The 8,098-nt window shown below is 39.9% G+C and overlaps 1 non-coding gene across 1 annotated transcript; it reads left to right on the plus strand.

Moving 5' to 3' along the window:
• Window positions 1-7,433: 7,433 nt before the first annotated feature.
• LOC141597643 (small nucleolar RNA R71) lies at window positions 7,434-7,541 on the plus strand. The gene has a single exon (XR_012522867.1). It is a non-coding gene; the product is annotated as a small nucleolar RNA R71 (small nucleolar RNA).
• Window positions 7,542-8,098: the final 557 nt, after the last annotated feature.

Consider the following 8,098-nt stretch of genomic DNA (forward strand, 5'->3'; position numbering starts at 1 on the left):
GATTAAATTGGTTATAATGGATGAAATCAAAGAGAAAAGAGAGAAATACTTACTTAATGATGATAAATGATGAATGAATCTTGCAAAATGATGAAGAAAGTAGTGTATTGGAGAATTTTAGTGAAGAAATATGAAGAAAAGTGATAGAGGAACGTAGCGGAAATACCGTCGGGTTGATAGAGTGATAAAATGAGGATTTTGCTTTACCCGTGTAAAGAAAACAGCTGCCAAAAAAATATAAAACCACCACCCCGATCGGGGCTGGCAACCCCGATTGGGGTTGACCGTCTTTTGCTGTTGACTTTTCCTCTAATCCGTAATGTTTAATTCCGTCCCGTTATTGAAAGTTACGTCCCTGATGCGTGCATTTTATATAGGCATTTTGTATTTCATTTGCATGCATTCCTATGCATATTTAGTAGTGTTTAGCCACAAATGTCCCCCGAATAATCTACTTTGATTTGTCTTGTATTATTTACAGATATGAACCGGAGATGAGTGTAATCAAGCCTAAAACATGTCCCTATGCATGCATTTAGGGGATGAGTTGAGTCAGAGCTTGGAGACTAATATTTTGAGATGCGCATAGAAGTAGGGAAGCTTAGCGAGCAAGGGAAGAGTTTCAAATTAATAGTTCCTACTTTGAAAATCCATATCTCGAGTTCTACAACTGATACTCAATTTATTAAAACTGGAGAAGAAATATTATCCTCTTAGCTTTCCAACGCCACCGAAAACGCTCTATTTGCCCAAGTAACGAAAAAATGGCGGTCGTTTGAAGTTCAATGCGCGAAGCAGGAATTACGCGCTGGAAACCACTTGATCGAGTACTATAGTGCTCGATCGAGTACTTAATGTCCTCGATGGAGAGGTGCCTTTTTTATAGTGATCGATCGAGTACTTTTTGTCCTCGATTGAGAGGTTTTTGCTAGGAGTTACTCGATCGAGGAGTTTTAATGTGCTCAATCGAGTACTTTTCTATCTAACGCAAGATTTTAATATCTTGTTATCGTATTAGGTTAAATAAATATCTCTCCTATAAATAGGAGAGACTTAATTAGGTTTTATCATCTTTTGATATCACTTTTTTTTTCTGCTTTTTATATTTTTCGACGTTACACTGCTCTTAATTTTTCGGATCTCGTTTTATGTAATTTTTCTCTTACTCTCCTTCTATTCAATCTATTTCTCTTTTGTACATCTCTTATTATTATGTTTGTTCTTGCTTTATCTCTCTGTATTGCTTTATTCATTATTATGCATAGCTAGATTCCTTGTGCTAGGGTATAGGGGAGCCATGGTAATTAGGGAATCATGAATAGGTGATTAGGATTTAGTGCAAATTAGATCTATGTTGTTAATCATTGCATTTAATAGCGATTAGTTGTTTGAGTCGACGCATTTAGCTAATTGATTCAGTACACCCTGACCTAGATCGAGAGATTGGAAGGGGTAAGACTTGCAATGAACATTAGGGCATGCTAATGAGGGTGAAAGCTAAGTTAGTATTGTTTTAAGGCGAATAGTGAACTGAGAGGACCTTTTCACTACCCTGCAGACCGAGTTTATGCCGACCTTTGACTCTAGTTTTGGACACCTAGAAAACCATGGTGAACCAACAATCCTAGCACTTTTCTCTCTTATTTGATCACAACTTTCTTTTACCGCAATTTTAGTTTAGTATTTCAAACAAACAACCCAATGACCTTAGACAGACCGAATAACAGGTCGATAGTGACCGCCTCCCTGTGGATACGATACCTGACTTACCTCTACTGCATTAGTAGAGCCATTTGGTTTTATTTTTGATAGGGTTGCGACAGCCGTGTCAGTCCCCGAACGGGGTTTTGTATGGAGAAGCGTGAATTTTCTCCTTTAAGCCTCCTTTTCTTCACTTTTCACCTATAAATCAGAAAACAAAACACCGTCAAGTCTAGTAATTTATTTCTAATTCTACGAAAAATAGTAAATTGCGGAAAATTAAAAACAAAAATAAATAAAAGCAAATAAAAAGCTTGGGTTGCCTCCCAAGAAGCGTTGGTTTAACGTCCTGCACGACGTAAGAAGCTTATTTGATCAACTTTCATTATTGAGCTCGCCACCATCCGATCTTCCTTTCATAGCTCTTTTTGCATTCCGCGTCCATTTGAAATTTTTCCAAGAAAATTCCCCTTTCCTTTTGGCACTTTTAGCATTAGTGCCCTTAGCATCGTCACCTACAAAACAATCAACACCAATATCTTCCTCCAACGGATCCATCAGTAAGGATCCAAGTGTAGTAGAGGCATTAGAAGAGTCAACAGTGCTAAATAAATAACAAGACTCTTGCAACATTGGGCTTCTAATGGTGTTGTTTTTGCTAAAGGTAACCCGGTCATCACCCACCTCCAACGTCAACTTCCCATTTTTCACATCGATTAACGCACCCGCAGTGTGTAAAAATGGCCTCCCCAATATAATTGGGGTTTGTAAGTCCTCGGCCATATCAAGTATGAGGAAATAAACGAGTATGAAAAACTTGCCAACTTTGACGGGCACATCTTCTAAGACACCTAAAGGTCACTTTACAGAACGGTCTGCCATTTGCAAAGTAATAATAGTGCATTTTAAAGCACTGATGTGACCATTATTTGAGCATATTTAGTCCCCGAATTAGCCTTGTTCCCATGCATTTTAGTGCCTATTTAGGTCATTTATTGTCTCTAGTCCTTTGTTTTGCATATTCTTTGAGGTTTTGTCCCCTTGGTAGGAAAGGAGTGCAAACCTAGCATTTTCATGGCAAAATAGAGCTAAATTGATTGAATTCAATGACCAAGCATAAAAGAGAAGACAAGACTAGAAGGCCTTTGTACATATTGTAGTAGTTGGGAAATGATGAGAAAAGATCCTTGCATCTCCGACAAGATCCCCGAGGATTGTTGGAAGAAGGAAGAAGAAAAGAAGAAAGGAAGAGGCTGGCCCAGAATCCGAGTGGATTGCCCTCGGGACGCCCGTCCAAGACCAGGAATCCGAGCGTCTTTGCCAGAGGGACGCCCGTCCAAGACCAGGAATCCGAGCGTCTTTGCCAGAGGGATGCCCGTCCAAAAACACCACAATTCGCCCGTCCAGCCAGACAATCCGCTCGTCCCGTGCCTTGGACGCTCGGATTGTGTTACGGCAACTTTCCATTCTCTCCTTGTTCTATGAAGGATGCGCATATCTCGGAAAGACCGACAAAAAGGAGACTCGCATATATTTTGAGAGGAGCGATTGCTCAAGGACTTAATCGTCATTTAAGCCCTTAGTAAACCCTAATTTGTGTACCTAATCCCCACTATAAATACCCCATTAGTCTAATTACATAATCATGTTCTTCTTATCAATCTTTAGTGTAGTTTATAACATTCTAATCTCTTCTTAATCTTGTAATCAACTTTTAATCAATTCTTAATACAAATCTCATTTCCTTAATCTCTCTTTTGTTCATCTTTTATTTTGGGTAATTGAAGATTATTTGGGTTATTATTGGGAGATTGATAACCTTCCATCAATCATCAAGTACTTCTATTATTCTTTGCTTTATTATTGGAATCATTAGTAGGTATAATTCTCTTAATCCCTTTTTAATTATTGTTAATCATCTTCATTTATTCATCATGTTTTACTTTGTTGGTATGATTGACAACCTTGCTAGCATGTTCAACATGATAATGAGTGAGTAGTTTCCTTAACTAGGGTTAATGGGTAATTAGGGGAAACCAACATGGGGGATGATTCATGCTTAATTTAATATGTTTTCATAGTTTATTTGCTTGCTTGTTGTGATCTCAACTTATGCACATGTTATGTTTGATGAAATGCGAGCCTATGAATCCTTGCATTTTTTACCCATCACTTACCTTTTCAATGAGACTTGTAAGACATAAACCAACTCGAGTCTCATTAGACCATGCATATAGTTGAGTAGGGAAGATTAAGTCGACTTGTAGGTGTTGTACAATATAATCGATTCGGCTCCGGGACCCAAACTTTCCTAGGATTGTAAGATATAAACCAACTCGATCCATCACAACAATAATTGCTTGCTTTAATTTGAGAATATGTTTGTATGATCAATTCCCATGAATCCCCTATGACCCCATGACACCCTAGTGCCTTTTATCAATTGTTTACACCCCTTTTTAATCATCTTATTTGTTTACTTTCATTGCTATTTAGTTTAGTGATTTTCTATTCCAACCCCAAATTGTGACACCCCTAGACACCGCTACTTACAATTGAAAATATTACTTCAATACCCGTCCCTTGGGATCCGACCTTTACTTGCCTCTTTACTAATAGTAGAGTTGTTTGTGGAGATAGAAATTTTGTTTTGGTCTAGGTGCTCCTAACGACAAGTACCGAAAACTAAACCTCTCAAGAGGGACCGACCAAGCACCCATGTTAAATTTTTCACAAATTGAATAGGGCATGACACTTACACTAGCACCTAGGTTTCAAAGGGCCTTATCAATGGTATATGTGCCTATAGTGCAAGGAATAGAATAACTACCGGGGTCCTTAAGTTTCGGGGGAGACTTGTTTTGTAAGAGTGCACTACACTATTCGGTGAAAGCAATGGTCTCAACCTCATTGAAGGATCGCTTCTTGGAGAGGATTTCCTTCATAAACTTTGAGTAGGAAGTGACTTGGGTAAGCAATTCTATAAATGGAACGGCAACTTGTAAATTCTTAACAAGTTCCAAGAATTACCAAACTTACTCTCTTCCTTGTGCTTTGCTATACGGTGGGGAAACAACACTTGAGTTTCAACAATTTCCTTTGGAGGAGCATCCTCCACATCTTTCTCTTTCTCTTTCTCAACCTCAATAAGAGCATCCACCTTCTTAGAAACGACATCACCCTCCTTAGCATTAGGAGAGACCTCTTGCTCAACAATCACCTCATTACTCTCTTTGGTACTAAGCTTACTCTTTCTCTTAAGCATCAATAAGCGATGAGGAAATGGCACAGAATCCCTAATAGGAGGTTCTTCACTAGCCTTCTTTTTGGCATCTACCCCAAGCTTAGACTTTTTAATAACCACTTCATCATCCAAAGTTATGGATGGCCCATCATAGTTTGTACCACTTCTCAAAGAAATAGCATTAACGGTCTCATGTGGTTGCGTACCTTGGGGCGGTAGTTGGCCGGTCTTCCTTGAAGAGCTAGATGCGGCTAGTTGAGCCATTTGTTGCTATAACATCTTGATTGCGGCATTGTGAGCTTGATCACTCTTTTTGAATTGAGCCAACAATTCCCTTTGCATTTGTACCATCAAAGCTTCAAGTTTTCCCCCTCCTTGGTTATTTTGTTGGCCATTTTTTGGTGGTGGAACTTGACTTTGTTGGTAATTTTGTTGAGGTGGTCTTTATTGTTGGTTTTGAAAACCCGGTGGATGATTATACTTTGAATGATTCATGTGGTGCCCCTGAGGTTTGGCTTAATTCACGTGGTACCCCTCCTTTTAGGAATGTGCACATGGTGCCCCAAAATTTTCATTTTAGTGCACCATCTGCCCCTTTTTTTTTTCTGTTATGACGGCGTTAAATCTTTGTCTTTTTCCACCTCATATCTTTACTTTCCCCCTCATTTCCCTCACAAACCAATAAACAATACTCTCTCCCTCTCTCTCATTTCCCCACTGCCCACCAATCACCATCATTGATGAACAAGAAATTACTTTCCTCTCTCTCACTTCTCCACAAAATCCTTTCTTCCTTCGTTTTCCCTTCAATCTCCATAGTTACTTCCATCAGACTTCCCCAAATTTAACCATCCACCACCATTCTCGCACAAAAGTTGTTCGCGATAAATTACTTCTCTTTATCATTGTTCATTCTCTTTCTCCCTTTATTCCTGTAATCTCTTAACTTATTTTTCCTAATTATCATTTCCATTTTATTTCCTTTCTAACAATGAAGAAGAACTCCAAATTATGCTCCTATTGAAAATGTCAGATGATGAACCAATGAAATGGGAAAATATGATGATGAAGAATGGCGAAAATGGTGAACAATGAATCTCAATCTGCATTAAATAGGTGGTTTTTTGCTTTTATTGAAATCCACTCTCGGAATTATTAGACTATTTCAAGGATCTGGGCATTTTGGGAATTACATTTGAAGAACTAGGTGGTGCAAGTATGTGGCGACGGAGAACGGTGTTGCTGCTCTCAGGTGGTTGTCGTCGATGGGGCGGATTAGAGGAGACTTGTCGTCGTGGTGCGGTGGCTGTTGGTGAATTGGACTCGGTTTTTGATTCTGAGTTCAGTATTGAAGATAGAGATGGTGAATGCAGGTGGCGTTAATTAAGCCATGGTGATTGTGAGATGATGATACTGTTGCTGGTGCGCCGACTCGAACTACGGTGACTCGGTTGGTGTTTGATTGGTGAGGTGAGGCAGTTGAATTGGTGATTAGTTGAATTGGTGATTGATGTCGCGGGCCAAGAACTCTGAACTATGGTGGTGAATTTGGCGGTTGTTAATGGAGTTTATGGAATTATAGATGAATTGTTGTAGTGTGAAATTGAATTGTTGTGGATAAAATGATAAAAAAAGGAAGATAGGTTGTTCGGGAGACCGACTCAAAAAAGAGAGAGTTGTAAGAAGAAAAAAGGAAGATTTTGAGGGAAAAAGAAGAAGTGTTTTGTAAGGAGAAAGGTGAAGATGGCAAGGGAGTTATATAGTACACTGTTAGTGTTAGTGTGTTAACGGCGTTATAATAGTAAAAAAGAAAAGGGTATATGGTGCACTAAACTGAAAATTTAGGGGCACCATGTGCACATTCCTAAAAGCACGGGTACCACGTCAATTAAGCCAAACCTCAGGGGCACCATGTGAATTATCCCTTATACTTTTGTTGTTGAGGGACAAAGTTATTTTGTGGTTGGGGCACAAAATTTTATTGGGGATGAGGGTTTAGCACATTGTTGCTTGTGTAAGAAAAGTTTGGATGGAATTTTGAGTTCTGGTTGTATGTATTTGAAAATGTACCCGATGGATAAGAACTTTATCTAAAAGTTAATAAGCACATACCTCCTCCATAGTAGCTTGGCAATGAGTGGCATAATGACCAGCACCCCCGCAACCTTCACAAACAATGATTTGGCTAGTAGAGGACATCACATTGAGTTGTTGAAGAGAATTCCTAGTATCTCGTTCTTCCAATTGTTGTTGGAGTAAGGCAATTTGAGCCAACAAAATGGAAATATTGGGAGATTCTTCTTTACCTTTGAGTGGCACACTTCGGGAATTGGCATATTGCGCGTCATAGATCGCCATGGATTCGATTGTGGCATGAGCAATATCGGTGTCAATTTGATCAAACCGCCCATTGTTGGTGGAATAAAGAATCCTTCGCGACTTGGCACAACATCCATTGTAGAATGGTATAGCGAGGAACCAAGCATCCAACCCATGTTGTGGGCATTGTCTTTGTAGCTCCTTGTACCTCTCCCAAGCTTCATATAAGCTCTCAAGAGCTTGTTTATAGAATCCGGTGATTTGGCTCCTCAAGGTTTGAGTTATCTCCGGTGGAAAAAAAACTTTTGACAGAAAGCAAGAGCCAATGTCTCCCAATTTGTGATCCCCATGGCGGTGCGATCAAGGCTATTGATCCATAGCTTTGCCTTGTCCTTTAAAGAGAAAGGGAAAAGTATTTCCCTAATTTGGGCTTGAGTGGCGCCCGTTTGCCGAATCATGAAGCAATAATCGCAAACGTTTTGCACATGCAAGTTGGGATCCTCCAAAGGACTTCCCCCAAATTGCACTTTTAACCACGACCTCGTTCGAGTTTCACCTCTAAGGATCACAAAGACACAAGTGTCCTAGTTTTCCCCAGCGGAGTCGCCAATCTGTGGACATGGGCCACAAGCCGGTCTGTGGGCAAGAAACACCTACCGGTCCGTAGTCACGGGCCACCTGCATGCCAAGCCAAGTTGTGGACATGCAGCGGTCTTTTGAAAGCCACGCTCGGCGGCGTAAAAATGCTTTCCACTGGATCGCTTTAGATCTGTCGGTTTCGTCTCGGCAAAGGCCACGAAACGATGTAGAGATGTTCGAAGTCTCCACCAAGCA

Source organism: Silene latifolia, chromosome 8 (assembly GCF_048544455.1).
Source record: "Silene latifolia isolate original U9 population chromosome 8, ASM4854445v1, whole genome shotgun sequence".
Lineage (NCBI taxonomy): Eukaryota > Viridiplantae > Streptophyta > Magnoliopsida > Caryophyllales > Caryophyllaceae > Silene > Silene latifolia.